The sequence below is a fragment of the Aquila chrysaetos genome, chromosome 3 (genome assembly GCF_900496995.4).
Source record: "Aquila chrysaetos chrysaetos chromosome 3, bAquChr1.4, whole genome shotgun sequence".
In the NCBI taxonomy this organism is placed as follows: Eukaryota; Metazoa; Chordata; class Aves; order Accipitriformes; family Accipitridae; genus Aquila; species Aquila chrysaetos.
In genome coordinates, this window is record NC_044006.1 from 51,451,270 (window position 1) to 51,469,426 (window position 18,157).

Here is an 18,157-nt window from a genome sequence, read left to right on the forward strand (position 1 = left end):
TATGTATGTCCAGTTTGCTTAAGTATTCCCTGACCTGATTCTCTTCCACCAAGGGTACATCTTCCTTGCTTCAGCCTTTCCTCCTGGTCTCTGGGACCTGGGATTCCTGAAGGCTGGTCTTACCAGTAAAGATGGAACCAAAGAAGGCATTCAGTACCTCAGCCTTTTCCATGTCCTGTGTAACCAGGTCCTCCACCTCATTGAGCAATGGGTCCACATTTTCCCTAGTCTTCCTTTTGTCACCTAGGTACTCATAGAAGCCCTTCTTGTTGTCTTTGGCATCCCTGGCCAGATTCAATTCCATTTGGGCTTTGGCTTTCCCAGCTTCATCCCTAGATGCTCGGACAATGTTTCTGTATTCCTCCCAGGTTACCCGTCCTTGCTTCCACCCTCTGTAGGCTTCCTCTTTGTGTTTGAGTTTGGTCAGGAGCTCCTTTTTTATCCACATGGCGCTCCTGGCATTTTTGCCTGACTTATTCATTGGGATGGAACTCTCGCGAGCTGGCAGGAGGTAGTCCTTGAACATTAACCAGTTTTCTTGTCCCCACATTTCCTCCAGGGCCTTATCCCACAGGACTCTTCCAAGCAGATCTTTGAAGAGGCTGCCCTGGTTTGGGCTGGGATAGAGTTATTTTTCTTTCTAGCAGCTGGTATAGTGTTATGTTTTGGATTTAGTACGAGAATAATGCTGATAACACACTGATGTTTTCAGTTGTTGCTAAGTAGCACTTAGAGTAAGTCAAGGACTTTTCAGCTTCTCATACCCAGCCAGCAAGAAGGCTGGAGGGGCACAAGAAGTTGGGAGGGGACACAGCCAGGACAGCTGACCCAAACTGGCCAAAGGGATGTTCCATACCATGGGATGTCATGCCTGGTATATAAACTGGGGGCTGTTGGCCTGGGGGCAGATCGCTGCTCAGGAACTGAACTGACTGGGCACTGGTTGGTGAGGGGTGAGCAATTGCACTGCGCATCACTTGTTTTGTATATTCCAATTCTTTTATTATTATTGTCATTTTATTATTGTTATTATTATCATTATTATTTTCTTCCTTTCTGACCTATTAAAGTGTTCTTATCTCAACGCACGAGTTCTACTTCCCCTCCCCCCCCCCAATTCTCTCCCCCATCCCACTGGAGGGGGGGTGAAGTGAGTGAGCAGCTACGTGGTGCTTAGTTGCTGGCTGGGGTTAAACCACAACAAAGGCCAAAGTCTGCTTTCCTGAAGACCAAGGTTGTGAGCTTGCTTTTCACCTGCCTCCCTGCCCTCAGGATCCTGAACTCCACCATCTCATGGTCACTGCAGCCCAGGCTACCTTTGATCTTTACATCCCCAATAAGCCCCTCCTTGTTGGTGAGTATGAGGTCCAGCAGAGCACCTCTCCTCATTGGCTCCTCTATCACTTGGAGGAGAGAGTTATCATCAGTGCACTCCAGGAACCTCCTGGCTTGCTGATGTCCTACTGTATTGTTACCATTATTATTCTGCAGATATTACTATCTAAATTTGTGCTGTATATTGAACCTGTTATGCAATGTGTTTATTCTGTTGACATCAACTGACTTCCGTAAGTTTGGCAGTCCTTTGTGCAGGATCCACAGAACTACCCCAGATTCCTTTTGCCAAGTCACCTGAGGGTCATCTCTTTGTGCGTGGGGACTGGACTTGGGACTGGACCCTTTCTACTATATTTTTAATACTATGTGTGCTGTAGCTAAGATTGCTATTTCATTTTAAGCCATTACTGCCACCATCAGAAACATTAGCTGGCTTGCAACTAATAAGGAAAACAGTGGTCAAAATGTTCAGGAAAAAGAAAGATACTTTTTCTAGAATTTGCAATAAAGTCACCTCCAAAGTAATTAGACTTTCCACACCTTGTAGGGCTGCCTGTTTGTCATATATAATAGTGCCATGATAGGTTGTTTTTTGTATATCTGGTGACACAGTGCAGGAATGTAAAAAGCAAAAGTAAGGGACTGTTAAAGCAGCCTGAAGACTTTTCTTGAAAATTTGTTATTTCTGCTCAGAAATCTGCAATTATGATTCAAAGAAACTTAAAAAAAAAGATTCTTAAATGAACACCAAAAGACACTCAAATGACCAAGTATAAACTTTGAAAACAAATAAAAATAAAAACTGTAAATAGGAGTCTTAAGTATGACTGAAAGCAACCAGGCAAAATAAAGGATTAGCATTATAAGAAGAAAGCATTTCAGGATCTCAGCAGGCAACAGCCCTGAGCTCAGACATTTCCACACAGGCATATCTAACCTAGGCTGGGTTAACTGTCATGACATCCTGCGCTACCACAGAAATCTGCTAGGGTGGGATGTCTTGAAGAACATAGCCAGAATTCATCCATTGTAATAATGTCTACTGTCCGTTTCAAAACCTTTTGCTTTCTAGACAAAATAACACTGTTTTTACAAAATTTTGCTTCTTCATTTATTAGAATACAATTAACTTATGGAGTTTGCTAAATTCCAAGTTTTCTCTCTGATTATTTACCAAGAATGGCTACAACATACATTTCTTCTAACAGCTACATAAATCGTGTTTGCACAGTGCACGCCAAGATTTTCCACATTTCAGGAGTAAACTCTAGCTAAAAGCACTTAGCAAAACCATAGCTTTTCTGGGCCAGGAAAAACGAGCCTTTATGTTTTGCAGCAGCTTCCCTAGCAGATATTTTCACTATGCCAAAGACTAGGGATACAGTAGTGTCTGGTTGCTCAGTGTTAAGTCTGGAAGTCAACTTTCTGAAAGAAGGATTAGTTGTCCATTTAAGATGTTTTGAGTTGCACTCTAAGAAACTTGGGCATATAAAAGGCATTTGTCAGTTCTAAAAACATTTCCTTCCATTTTTGCACAAGGAGCGTACACAGAGATTTAGTGGCAATACCATCCCCCATTTACTTCTTAGCTGCTATTGATTTAAACAAAGGAACAGGCTTCCAGTTAGTACAGACTGGCACAGCTTTGAAAATTTTAGATGGAAAACTTGAATGTATAGAATAATTTCAGAAGAATAAACTTGAATTCCTATGGAAGTTTTCATTTTCAACTCGGTAGCATTTTCCCCGAAAATATTACAGAACTTGTCTGTGTTAAAAGACAAAACAGGTATAGCTTGACCAGAGGCCTAGATTAGATCTGACAACAACTTGTTTGGAATCCTGAATACCTAATCTATTTCTGTACACCTATATCATGTTTTCCCTTACCATCTCTGCTCAGAGCCAAAACACAAATCATGCTGCATGTGGATACTTGGTCACGTGTAGGCATGGCAAGCTCTCAGACAAACGCAGATGAATCAGGAACTGCTTCTTTCCAAGGTGGGAAAAGATTTATGTGTCATTGAAACGTTGACACTTTGCAAATGATAAAAACAACACGTCTTCAACGAATTCAGATGTAAGGAGGGGGAGAAGTCCATGGAATAGTAAATAATATTTCTGATTTTATTGTGTTCAGTTGCAAGGTGATATTTAAATACTGTCTCCCAGAGTAAAATAGGAATGCCATGCTGTTGTATTGCTGCCTAGTTTTCATAAATAGGCTGTTTCCAAAGAATCAACACCTACAACTGCCATGCTTCTGACTGAAAACTAATTTGTCTGAGCTATGTTTATATCTCTTTTGTACCCTTCTTAAACTAAATTTCCATTTATGTGAGCTAGTAGCTTTGATTTTATGTCATGCAGCAGATGTAATCCAGGCTCTAATTCTGCTTAGACTTAGTTCAAATGCTCACAGCCTGTTTGCTTGGGAACTAGATAATAATATACTACCTTGCTCATTGTCCTACCCACATTGCATCTTCAGTGCAGAATTGCACTGAAGTTCTTTGCAGAACTAGGGTTAGTTCTCACCAGTATTCTGTCAGGGAAAAGAAGTTACGTGAGTTTATACTTACAGAAAATTGGTATCCTCAAGAATCTTACTGTTCACAGAACGGGCAAAGGTTCATCTTTACCTACCAGCAGAACAGAACCTGAACTGGAGAAACCATACTGTTACATCAAAGGTTGCTTATAAGCCATAGTAGCTCAAACTTTATAGATTTGGTTTTGACATTATTCTTCTAGGTGCTGCCTGTTATGTCATATGATATGATATTCATATAATGAAGCCTATCAATTTGTTTTGTAAAAATTATCAGAAATCTAATCTTTACCCAGGTAGTTCAAATCTGACATCATTTATGAAGATAAGTCACTTCTAGATAGTCATCTTCCTTTCCCTCCACAAAAACTTTTAATCATAAAGCTTTCCAGATCAGAAGGACAGAGTTTGTTTCCCTGTCCATCAGAAGAATATGATACACCAGAAAAAACAATCACAAGCAGTACATAAATGATGCAGAGCTTTTTGGGTTGATTTGCTGGGTTTGCTGGTTTGGGGTTGACTGGTTTAGGGTTTTTGTAGAGGTGGAGTATAGTGAAACATTACTAAGTACTCAATAAAATAGGTAGTGTTTGGGAAAAAAAAAGGACTAAAACATTAACATTCAGAGAGGAATGTAAACCTTTCTGTGAAAGTCATGATCAAGCAGGCTGGTAGTCAATGGGTATGAAATTTAGTGCTTCTTGGAAACATCAGGCTGGTAAACCAGCCCTTCTATTTGTGTTGATGGACAAACAGGTTCCATATGGAGACTTTTTTTTTGCTTGCAAAGCAGAACTTCTTTTTTGCCATTTCACTGATTGTAACTCTACTCTACTAGGTGACGGGAAATTTTCTCTGTGAGTCAAGGTTCAAAAAAGGTCTGGAACTGTTGGAGAGTGAATGAACACAGGTGGCAGCACTGCCTCACCCTGGAGGTTACATTATCGCTCACCCCCAGCGGCATCTATGCAGGCAACATTTCACATAGATAATTTTTGTTCCAAAACTACAGACGGTGATACCATAAAATATGCTTCACCATGAGACAACCAAGTATTCTTTATGGAATGAAGTGAAACAAACATTGTAAAAAAGCATTTTAAAATAAGGTTCCCTGATGTTCTAGAGATATTTTTGTAAGTAGAGAGGAAAATGAACACAAGTAAAAATCACTCTTTTACCCTTTTCTTTTAAACTGCATTTTTTCTAGCAATAGAGACAAAAATAAAACAAATGAAATATTTCTTATGCTTTAGAAAGTTTTGAATTTAGGATTCATAGTATTCAAAAAAACCTCAGTTTTGGACATGAATTCCTCGATTTACAAAAATGATTGTACCAAAAGACATTGAGGTCACTGATAGTGAAGGACAACAGAGAAAAGAAAAAGGTGGAAAAGGTAAAAGTATAAGGGAAGTTAAACAAAACCAAAAGATGTAAGGAAGAACACATCAAGAAATCTATTTCTACTTCTTCCTTCCATTTTCTCTCTTCCACTCAATTATTCCCTTTTTGCCATCACTTCCTTTTTTTTTTTTTTCTTCTCAGGCGTTCTCCCTTCTCTCTCTCCAACATTTAAACAGAAATGGAGCCCACAAGTACACCCCTTTCATCTCCCTGTTTGGTCTCAGAAATTAAGGCAAAAGTTAATGTGCAATTCATATATTGTCAATATGGATTTAACAGAGAACTTGTTTCATAGACGTGTTATTTCCTGAGACAATTCCGCCATTTTCAAAGCAGGTTGGAAGCTTCTTTGTAATAACATTTGTAGAAGTTTCTCTGTGATAATGAACTGGGTAATCATTATGAAAGGAAAAATATGGAAAGTGTGCACTCAAGCAATGCATTTTGCAATTATCCTGCAACCCTCCACCAGCTGGCATGACTTCCAGGGCTATTGCATTAGGGTTCTTTCACAGAAGGTTACCCTCCCAGAAGGCTCTTTGCTAACTATCATCAGAGCCTTCCCTGACACAGTCCACTCTGTGGATTGATGTTCAGGGCTGTAAATTCCCATTAAGACAGTCAGTTTGATACAGGCCTACAGCAAAAATCAACCTCAAGATTTTTTTTTGGCAGTGTCAGCCTCAAAAGTCTCAATATATTAAATATATTGTTGATAGAAGTAAAAAAAGTTGGAGAAATGGAGCTGAAGTGTTTCATGTTGCTTCATACTCAAGCCATTGTAAAGAAGATGCCACCGCACTGATAGTTCTGTGAAGGTGGAAATTAGAAAGAGAAGCTGTTTGGCTTCCATAACGGTTGCCATTCATAATCCCATTTGGAATCCAAACCATTGCCTTCAATATAGTTTGTGGCTAAAGTCTTCACTGAAATAAATCATAAACCATTGTCCTGTATGGTTACCAACCCTCATCTGAACTCTAAATTATATAGGCGGTACAAAACCACTCTGGGTTTCTTTTATTCCCTAAACATGAATCTGAAATAATCCTTAAAGTAAAAAATAGCAAAGTGACTAGTGCCCGCAAGAAAATACATGACCTGAGTACATAAATTAAAATGTCTAAGTGCGCTATCAACACCAGACCTGTCTGTGCCCATGCAGATCATACAGGACACGATGGTATCTACGTTCTTTCAATTTTCCTTTCATTCTTCCTTTCCCTAACTGTAACTCTATCCTAATTCTAACTCCACTATCCACCCCAATATAGAGCATAGGATATTGGCTCTGAACCCAGTGCTGCATACTGCCCACGGGCAGTGGCGGCTGGGACTGAGGATTTAGTGTCCACCTATGACCCACCAGCCTTGCACACCCCTCATCCCAACCTCATCCAATCTGCAAAGGCCCTGACACAGGGGTTCGTATAAAAACATGCCTCCAGTGCCTTCTAAGCCCAGCCCTTATTTCAGCTGTGCCTGCTGTTCTCACTCCACTGCTGAGCAGATCTCTCCCATCCCTCAACAACCCCTGTGCCAAATGGTAAGCATCTGTGTGCAGTTGACTGAAAAACAACTTCCCTAAAGGATAACGCACGAGGTCTTCCATTCAGGCATCCTCTCCTCTTCCCCAAATTAACCCTATTCTCTACCACACTCAGAGGTGCATAGGGGTGCCAAGCCTCGAGGTGTGGGCATTGGCTTCTATGGACACCAACTCTCATAATATCCCAGGGACCGATCCCTAAGCCAGCACAAAGAGGAGGGTCAGCTATGTTTGTGTCCTCTCCTCTAATCTTCTTAAAGAGCCAGTCAAGCTGTCTTCCAGAGTCATTCTCTGTGACAATCTGCTCAGACTCTTTTTTCTTCTGCAAACACTTCAGCTTCTGATCATTTTGGATACCATTCCATAACGAGAGATGGCTTCATTGACTTGGATCTTCAGACTGGATGTCTGCAGGCAGTAGCAAATATTAGCTTTGGGTTGTTCTCTCCAGATGTTGACTAACTGGGCAGAAAGCTCACAGTCTTGATTTAGGAACTAACACAAAAGGCCAGAGTGGGGTGTGAAAAACTTTCAAAGAATTTTGTGTAGCTTAGAGCTAAAGACTGTTGCTATAGGACATATAATTTATGCAATTCTTTGAAGGGCCATAAGGACCTTTGACCGTGTTTCACCAGGTCTTACTGTCTAGATTGAGGTGGCCTGCATCTGATTCCCTGCTGAGTACTGTTTCAGAATTTAAGGTAAAGCAGGCAACGGAGTTACACCTGTAAAAAGTCTAGGGAGTTTTCTAAACATCTATACATCACTGAGGCATGGAAAAAAACATTGTTCCTGCTAATAGCAAGAGCATCTATCCAAAGTCTGAGGGAGTAAAGAAAGTAAAGATTTTTTGACCTGAACAATGAAGGAGGCTTGTGTGCCTTGCTAGGAATAAAGTGTGCAGCACTTACAATCCATGTCTCGTTTTCTGACTAGTCTTGTTTTGAGTATGGGTCTTAAGACCACTTTCTCTTCCAGTTCCTCTCCCTCTGCAATACCAAAAGACCCCAGCAACACCATCTCTTATCAGTCATCAGCTATGAGGTGCTGAATCATAATAGCAACAGCTACTCAGAGCCCTTTGTATCATAGTGGTATGAACCCTAAAAAGGCCTTGATAGGACCACTGTATGGGATATCTGTTCTAGAAAGAGTCTATACTGTATGGACACAACTGGGATGGCTTAGTGAAGCTAACGTGTCATGCATGTCTAGTCTGGGAAGCTCACAAGAGCTCTCTAACAGAATGTGGTGGCCATGACCCCAACAGCTGACTGAAAAGAAGGAGGCTGTCTTCACTGAGATCTTGCCTAAAGCAACACTCAATGTGTTAAAGATTTCCATGCAGAGCTCCATCCTACCTTTCTAATATTTTCTTACTACTTAGTACAAGGCATCTGGAGAAGAGACAGGTAACACTGCTGTGTCGTTCAGCAGTTCCAGGGTTAGGTGTCCCCCGCTTCCCTCCTGATCTCAGAGTGCACTCAGATGTCGGTGCTCACAGGGGGTTTCTTCAGTTCACCCTCCCTTCTTGCCTCCCAGTTCCTGGCACCAGGTCCCATATCTCCCTGCTGGTGTCTCTCAGTTCAGACACCTGTGCTTCTTTCCTCTGACAGTCCATGACCGATGATGGAGACAACTTCATAGCATTTTTAAAACCAAAGTATTGCTTATTTTAGCCAGAAAGAACAAAACACACACAGAAAAGGGTTTCAAAACAAGAATATGAATGTCTGTTTTATTTTTCCTTGCTGTAAAGGTGGCCTAGGTCACTGTCTTCCTCAAGTTAGACAGTCATAAGAAAACAATTTTCAACTCATTGAATTAATCTATGTGTAATGTAGGAAGCTGAACAAGGGGCAAATCAGACTCCAAAATAATTTTCTGAATGTTGTTAAAAATGATTGAAAATTTTAAAATATCAAGCCTAAAACTGACTTTTTCCTGTCACTGGGCATTTTGCCTTACAGAGGTTTGATCCAGTTCCCACTGAAGACTACAGCTAAAATGACTGGAAACGTTTAACTGAATGCAGTGGACTCCAGATTAGGACTTCATTCACAGTCATTCACATGCTATCCAGTAACTGGAAATAGCACACATAGAACTTCCCTCTTGCTGAGAAGTTAACCCATCATTTCAGGGATGTCCCAGTGATCCCCTCTAATATCTCACATTGCAACACCTATGCATCATACTTGGTGCTATTTGCAGTTGGCAAGAAGATTTCATACCATCCTGCTGAATATCGTCCATTTTACTCATACGTGAACTTGTCAGTCGTTACCTGAACTCTGACAAGTACAGAACATCACAGTAAGCTCTTCCACAATGCAGTAGACAGTGAGCACACCAAGCCTGTCCTTTTCTGTAAACAACTTCTCTTAACCTACTTTCAGACACACAGCTGTCACATCCCCAAATACTTAAAAAAAATTTGAAAATTTGGGTTGAACACTGCTGGTGACAGCTCAGTTTCCCAGTCGTAACACAGAACAAATCTGTTCTGCAAGCATAAAAACTTCCTCTTAGGCCAAACCAAGGCTATGTAGCAAATACACACGGCAGCTAGGAGTATACACTTCTACTAGAACTGGGAAACACATCCTTTTGACCATGGTGTAAACAGTGTATCAGACATAAAATTAACTTTTAAAAAATTCTGAAGTTAATAACTTTCCTAATGGAAAAAATTGGAAGAGTAAGGCAACCACGTATTTCAAACACTAGTCACATTTCTCAGTGTACTTCTGGAAAACATGTTTATTAAAATGAAAAGAGTAGGATAGGATGGGACCAGGCAGGGTCCCTTTCCCAAGGAAGCTCTGGAAAAAATAATTCAACTGATGTGATTACAATGGGAATGTTAAAGGCTATTTACATCAAGGAAAACAATGCTTTTCTGGTTCTGGCCTGGGTGCCCTTCAGCATTTCCCAGCATCTAGCACACCCAGGCAATGCCTGTGTCACGGGACATACCCAGTGGCATGCTACTGCATTTTTGGTCCCTTACCAAGATGACAAGTGACACTTAAAATGCCACCCTCAGAATGCTGTGGTAGTTGGCATACTGACTTTGTGCAACTGTGAGAGATGCTCCTAAGGAGAGTTAAAAGGTCACCTGCATAGCTAATGCATTTGAAATGTTACCTGTTATATATTGAGGTAATGCCAGGAACTATGATGCTAAAGCATTAACCATATCCTGCAAGCTGATCAATACCAGTATAAATTTGACAACACTGGCAGGAGTTTAGATTATGTTAATACAAACAGCAAACAAAGAGCAGCCAGAAAGATACTCAGAAGTAGGAAAGATAGCAAGGCGCCCAGTCTTTATAAAAGTGCTGAAAAAAGAATCAGGAGAAAAAGCTTTGTAGGATCTGCATTTGTGCCTTTATCTATTCCTTTTGAAATGTTGGAATGCGTTTCTTACCATAGAGGGGGAAGTTAATGGAAGAGGTAGTGAATGGATGGAAACAACCTGAAGTGATTTATGTTCAGATGAGGGTGGTGAGTCACAACTCCCTCAAGCAGGAGCATTTAGTCTCTAAGGTATATAAATATCATACTTGGAAAACTGCAAGTTGCAGGTTGTAGGCTTGTTTTATTTGGCTGTCCTAACTTTTAACTGGGGTTCAATAGATTCAATTTTTCAATTTCAGACCATTAGAGAGAAGAAGAAAAGGAGGTTGTAATTTTTTGTCTTGACTACCTCATGATCTTTTCAGCACATAAAGGTCACCTACAGCAGATATCAATAATCACACTCTTTACAGTTTCCTTAAAGTTCATCATTTTAGTGAACCACTTCACAGGTTACTAAACCAAACCAAATTACTGCTCAGCAAGAGTGAATTGGTGCCTTTCCTCTATAATTTTATGTGTTCCCTCTGGGTCTTCTCTGCTCCAAAGCATTCAAGCATTTGGCACAAGATTTGAAACATGAACTGACTGTAAAGGGCTAGAATTATCTGGATGTTTCAAAAATACAATTTTAGATAGATTTCTCCAGGAATGGTTAAACAGGGCGCACACACCCTTTTTATGTGAAAGAGAAAATTCTGGGAGTCAAAATGCTGTAATTTGTCTTGAGTGACTTGGGGTGGAAATTTATCCCACATTTTCAAAAGTGCAGTTAAATTCAGGATGTTGGTCAGACCTAGCACGTAATTTTTCAAGGTGATATAGGTTCACAACTCTGACTGAAGTCTCTCAGAGGTCCAGAGTCTCACAGCCTTTATTAAGCAGCCAAAACTGCTCACACAAAATTACAGACTGCTTTTCATAATGCAGTCCACCACTCCTTTGAAGCTTTTTCATGGAAAGGGCAGATACCATATCCATTTACTGTATTTCACAGGGAGGGTCAAAAGTGTAATGAAGGTTTGACTAAGATGTTTTAATGGGAGAAGTGATAGAAGCATCTTTATTAGTTCACTTTTACAAAATCTCTGATTTTTCTCAAGGCCGTAAAGGACGTCACTTTCAGTAAAGATCACATCCCAACTAGGATTCTTGGCACTGATTTGAATCCAGCAAGGATTTTACATTTTAACTTAAATGCTTACAATTTAAAGACTCTGTGTTTCCATATCTGAGAAGAGATTAGCATATACATCACTTGTTGTGCATGCTCTAAGACAACCTAAAATACCCATAGAAATAAATACAGATATCCTTGTTCACTGCAGTGTGGCAACACCCACGCAATATCAGTTGAAGTACCTTCCTCAAATTGTTATCCTGTTCTTGCTGGAACTACATATGCATTTCTGAATTCCAGGTTGCTTTTTTGATAACTTCCTTATCACTGTTTCTTGAACTTCAGCATATAGGGAGTTGCAAATAAGAAACAGGTTTTCAGGCTTCCACATAGCATATCTGGAGTGGAAAACAGAGGGAAAACTGGTGCTCCAGCAGCTGCCCTGGGGGAAAGCACTGCCCTCCCTCTCAGCACTCACTGAAAGCTAGCAAGGTCTCTTGTGGTTGTTACCAAATTTTCTTTTGGCTGGAGTATCTTCTGGTGGTTTATAGTAGATTTATTGCTTGATCTGAATATTAAAATTTCATAACATTTCTCCAGTACTGAATGAAATAGAGAGTAAGCTTATATTTCTTTCTGGGAATGAGGAAATCCCCAAATATTCAACCCTACTTAAATATTTATTAATAATGACTAGCCATGACATGGAAGACTTGACAATTCACCCTTCAACAGTAGTTGTGTGAGTGTGTAAAAGGAAATTACAGGCAGGTGTAAAGGGAGATCTTACACATTTCAATGAATCTATTTTTGTGCAGTGAAAATCTATCTTGTTAATAACATAACATTTTCCATCTAAATTTAAAATTCAATTGATCTCACAAGAGACAAAGACTTTTTCATCTCTATTTCACAGACTGTATCCTACTGTTAATATGTTGAAATATTTTCTTTCAAAGGCAGCTTTGTGAAACCAATGCCTGCAAACATATAGCTGATTATTTGTACCCAGGTATTATACCCCAGATAGTAGGTAATCAAGATTTGTATTTGCACACATTTTGAACTTTTTCAAAATAGGCAAATACGTCAGTTAAAACTCTGCTTTCTTCATTCAATATTTTTGAATGTCTAAGGGTCTTTTCCCATGTAAAAACTAAATAAAATGTATGTTCATGAATGCCTGCGTATAAATATAATCACCACAGTTCATTTCGAGTATTGGTATAACTTCAACGAGTGAAATAAAGAAATATTAAACTAGTGGGGGTTTTTATGTCACTTTAGGTAGACTGAAATCTTGGACACCAACTACCACTATAGCTCTGATGATTTCATTTTTCAGTTCAGTGACTATTAGATGAGCACTAAATTGAAAAATGAATTTGAAAATGCCAATGTGGATAGAGTAACAAATAATATTAAAAGAATTACAGTAAAAAGAAAACATACTAATACTGCATAGTGAAACTCTGTGTATTTTGCTAGACTCTAGTATACCATGAGATTAACACAGTTCTACAGTTAATGGAGAGCTTCCCTTGTGTAGGCTCTTCTTAACGTTCCAGCAGTGTTGCATTGATGATTTACCCATAATTAGATAGCTGTTAGTCATATGACACAAAGATATTGTTGTACTTTTTCGGACCCAATGGCAAACAATTTTAATTGTGCAGTGCAACATTTTTTATTGTACTGGTTCTTTATCAGGACTATTTTAATACACAAGCTTCATTTTCACATTTAACTGCAGCTATTATGGCTTAGCCTGTGGTTATAGATTTCATCAAACAAGAAAACTCCCATAGGCTTACTGTGTGGCTATCTTCTGTAAAGTACATTATGGAAACTCAATCTTTATGAGATCAACTTACCAATATCTGTGAGTTCACACTTCAGTAATAATAGTCACAATGTTGCAAACAGGAAACAAACTTCCCTTGGGTAATCCCAAACACCGCGGGAAACGGCATTCCAGCAATACCATAAACTCCATATCTCTTTTGAAAGGGTGGCCAGACAGCACCGTAGTGAGACCTCTTCTAGATGATGTCTCTTGTCATATCTCAGTATTTCCTAGCCTAAATTTCTTATTCAAGTTCCTACGATGTCAGACACTAAAATAAAATAAATTCTTCCAGATCTGATGAAAGAAATGCTGAGAGGGAAAAACTGGGGAAACAGAATGCTTTCTAAGATCAGCCTCAGACAAAATAATCTGGAGTAACAGTTCAAGGCTATCATTCAGAGCAGAAACTCAAGCCACCACATCCACTTTACCAAATGTCCTGCTACAGTCAACAGTAACAAGCACAGCTGATGATATAAAAGACTCAGCAAAAACATCTCATCCTCACCCAGAGTGGTCCACACTGGAAAGGAAAAGCAGTATGTGCACCAGTTCAAAGCCCATGAGTCGTGTAAGGGTTACAGGTGAAGCCAGAGCTCCTTCTTCTCAGGGTGAGGTGTTTCTTAAGATGTCGAATCCAAAACTTTTAAATTGATTCACCTTGTTCCACTAACTCCCTTCCCATGTTCTTACAGAAAAATACAACTGTTTTCTGATTCTGCTGAAACATATTTAGGCCCTAAAAGTTGTATTCTTTTGGTAACATTCACTTTTTTCTGATTTTTCACAAGTTGTCCACCTTTTCCCCGGTGCTCTTCTCCAGAGCAGGGCTGTTCACAACAAAGGCAGCCGTGGCCCAGAGTGGTGGCTGTCCTGATGATACCTTTCCTCTTGTTTTTTCCTCTGCATCAGCAGCTCTCATAGAGGATGCCACATGCTTTTCCACAAGAATGGCTACGGTAGCTAGCTGAGGCTGGAGAAGGACTTTTTTTTTGTCCAGCTATATACTTTAGATCAGTGCCAGCCCACACTGAGAGTTCACCTCTATTTCCTCTGCAATGGTGTACTTGGCCGAAGATTACTATTCTCCTACATAGTAAGCAGACTCCTGAATTCAACATGTTCTAGCGACAAGCTTTTCAAGATAAACACTTTTGAGTGATATTTTATCACAGTTTGAGTCCTAGTTTTTTTTCCTGAAGGGTACAGCTATACTCCAAAACAGTTTTCTCCTTCTCTACTATCTCTACACTCCAAGTCTGAAACACCCACAGTTAATCTTGTGCAAGCCTCTCACTATTTTTTGGAAAAGCAATTTTGAAAGCAGTGATCCATTCTCCTTGTCCTTGATTTTAAAGCAGTTGACACACAATTTCAGACATGGATAACAAAGGCAGGGAATGAGGAAAAAGGGTGTCTCCTGTTCAGGGCTGCTGGGTTGCCATGCGCATCCTGGTGTTTACAGCTCCAGCTGTAAACAGGCTGCCGGCCGGCCGCAGCTCCAGCAGTAAAATGATCCAGCTACTGTACTCTTGACTTTTGCAAACTATAAGCGAGCGGGGGAGATTGCGCAAGTGCTGGCGCAGCTGCAGGACCTTTCCCTCACTGAACCGGCAGCGGGGCTGGGCACGCCAGCCTGTTTGTGTGCTGCTCCACAACCTTTCACCTACTTTGGCTATTTTTGGCCGCGCCGGGAGCCCTCGGCAGCTTGACAGCTCCTGCGGCTGCAGCGTTAGGTGACAGAAAGATGAGAATGGGAAGATATGACCCTTGTTTGTAATGCTATTTCTGTCTTTTTTTTCCATGCAAAGGGCTGCATGAATATTTAGAAAACAAACGCATTAGTAGATTAAAGTATCAATCCAATTGCCTAAATGCAGACCCATCTGCAGGCAGAGGGTAAGTGCTTTTCCCATGGTACTGCTGGAAATTTCACGAAGTGCTGCGAATACAGCTCATGCCCTTCAGTCATCAGACCATTCCTTCCGCTTACATTCAAAACTTTCTAGTGCTACCATTAATTTCCACCCTGACTTACTGCTCCTCCTGGGTCATCATTTTCCCTTCCTTACAAAAGCTGAATTAGAAGTTGCCTTTGTCCCTAGTAGAAAATGCTTTTTCCCTCTGGTTTCCTAAGGGAAAAAACTTCAATGATGTTGCCTGTTCACCTGTTTGCCACACCATTCCTCCTACCCATTTCAACCAAATTTGAATCAACTTCCTACAAACTTTGTACAAACTGGCAGATGGTTTAGGGAAGAGAGATTCAAATTTTGGTCCACACTGAGGAAAAGGCAGGGGAAACTCGGCCAAGACTCATTCTACTAGACAGCAGCAACCCCACTAGTTGTCACACGTATTCTGGCTGGTCAGGAGACGGTACCCAGCCCAGCACATCATATTGTGTCTCCAGCGCTTGTTGGCAGGTGGGTTAGGAAGAAGACCCTTAAAGTTGTGTCCCCATGCGAGAAAAAGGTAGGGCAAAATCTGTCAAGACACCTTCTATTAGACATCAGCAACATGGCCAGTTATCATGCATTCTGGCTAGCCAGGAACATGGCTCTGACCTAAGTACAGCATGTTGCGTCTCCAGCAGTGGGGAGGATGTAAGGAACATTGAGGAGGGAGACAGCTGATCGTGATGGATAGCAATTAGGAAACAAATGGACAGGAATCTGGGCTTCATTTGTTTCACTCTTTTAGACCCAGCTGTTGTGCAAAAAAAGCAGAATGTTAATGCAGCTCCATTTTCTTAAGGATAGTTGGCAAAACATTGCTGTGACTGAGCAACTGAAAGCGTTAACTGCCTTTTCAAAACTTCCCCCAGGACAGTTCAGAAGAGGAAAGTTAAAATATTAAAGCAGCAGAAATGAGACCCCATCTGATGAATGCTGCACTTAGAATCTGGCACTGTCTTTCACCATCAAAATCCTGTTCTCCGACACCTGCGCTTGTAACCGTCACGTGCACTGGGGGTTCAGGAGGAAGGGGGAAACGGTGGTTTGGAGAGGAAATAAAGAGAACAAACAGTACTGCAGTCAAGATAGATTGTGGAGTTATTTGAAGTGCTTACAATTTTCACAGCCTAGTCTTCTTCACATGCAGCTTGGCTGACCATGAATCCTGATATATTCATAGGTCCTTAAAGGTCATCTAGTTCCAACCCCCCTGCCATGGGCAGGGACACCTTCCACTAGACCAGATTGCTCAAAGCCCCATCCAACCTGGCCTTGAACACTTCTAGGGACGGGGCATCCACAACCTCTCTGGGCAACCTGTTCCAGTGTCTCACCACCCTCACACTAGAGAACTTCTTCCTTATATTGTTACCTTTGTGCCTAAAACTTAACTGTCTTGCCCAATATTCAGGACATCCCTAACAATTATTTATATATCTTTTATATATCAGATATATCATTTATGTTTACAGGAATGGAAAGTTATATAGTTCAGAACCTACTGTAATATATAACCCATCATAAAAAAAGCGAGAAGCAAATTTGCATTTTGAAGCAGACACGCTTCTTCCAGAAGCTCACTGGAGCAATAAAACTCTGTTAGTTGTTGCACTGCTGATGTGTAAAATTCTTGTAGAAGTTTGGTTTGATTTGAAAAGCATCCAGGTTTTGAGTTACTGGAGCCTTGCCCTTTTAATAATTGGGGAAGGCAATACACTTCCTATATTTCCTGCAACTATAATTATACTGTTTGTTCAGAGCTAAAATGAATATGTAAGATTTTTGTTCATCCCTTACTGCATATAACTACCAGCAAAACTATGAGAAAACAAGCTGCTGTAAAGAAAAGGAACGTAAACAACAGGAATTATTCCTAGCAGACTTTTTCCCTATTCAGAAGAGTGTGTAATATGACTACTCAGAAAGGTTATTCAAGTTACTTATGTTAAGCAGGGCCAGCACACCAGCAGATTAAAATAAAGTATCTCAATAGGAACAGAAATAGTGGCCTTATAAACTAGAATAACTGCCTAGTGTGGAGGACTTTCTTGACTCAGATTTTATTGCAAAGTGTCACTCTTGAGATTCTTGCTTGCCATTGATTAGTGGCTTCAGGAAGAACATGAAACAAAACAAAAGCTATCCTACACATGCTCCATAATTTAAACAACTTTGTATGATATTTTTACTTCCATGAGTCATCTGCAACTTGCAGGCAAACAAAGTTAAAACAGTCAAAAGCAAACTCCAACATCTATTCTTAAATTTTCAACTTCTGGAAACTGCAGCAAAAATCAAAATGGTTACATTTGTTATTATTAGATGTCTTCATTTTGCTTCCTTTCATATGCCAACATTCAGTCACTGTGGTAAAACATAATATATCTGACAGAACAGTAACAGAGTAACTCACCCAATAAAATAATAAGCCAGAAAGTACAGTGGGAGTAGTACAGTGGGACTAGAACAGTAAGCAGGGATAACAGACATAATGACTAGGAAGACAAAAATGAGATAAAGTTAAAAAAAAAAAATCTAGTGATAATCTGAAGTGTTCTCCTCTGCCTAGTAAACTAAGTATATGAATATTTTCCCTCCCATGAAAAAAAGTATACATATTTCTGTGTGTGTAGAAACACACACATAGAAAGATTGGACTGAGGACTTATATGTAAATGGTAAGGCTATATTCTTTTGTATCGTTGTTTTATTGCCACATGCTCTTGCTGCTACTGCCCAAGATTTAGGATGTCAGGAAGTCCTTTGCCGACATTAACTCCATTCTTCGATGCATTATGCAAAGCCTGCCTTTACTGAAGTGGAGCGGGAGCCTTGGGGGAAAGCCAGGCAGCGCTGGAGACCAAAGCTGCCGCTCCGGTGAAGAGGAAAGGTGTGCAGGCTCTCCCCAGCTCATCCGTGATCCCGGGCGGCGAGCTGACCGCCAGAGAGCCGTTCGGTCAGTCACCTCTTAGGTCAGCTCTAGAGAGAGTAAATAAGGGTCACATGGCGATTT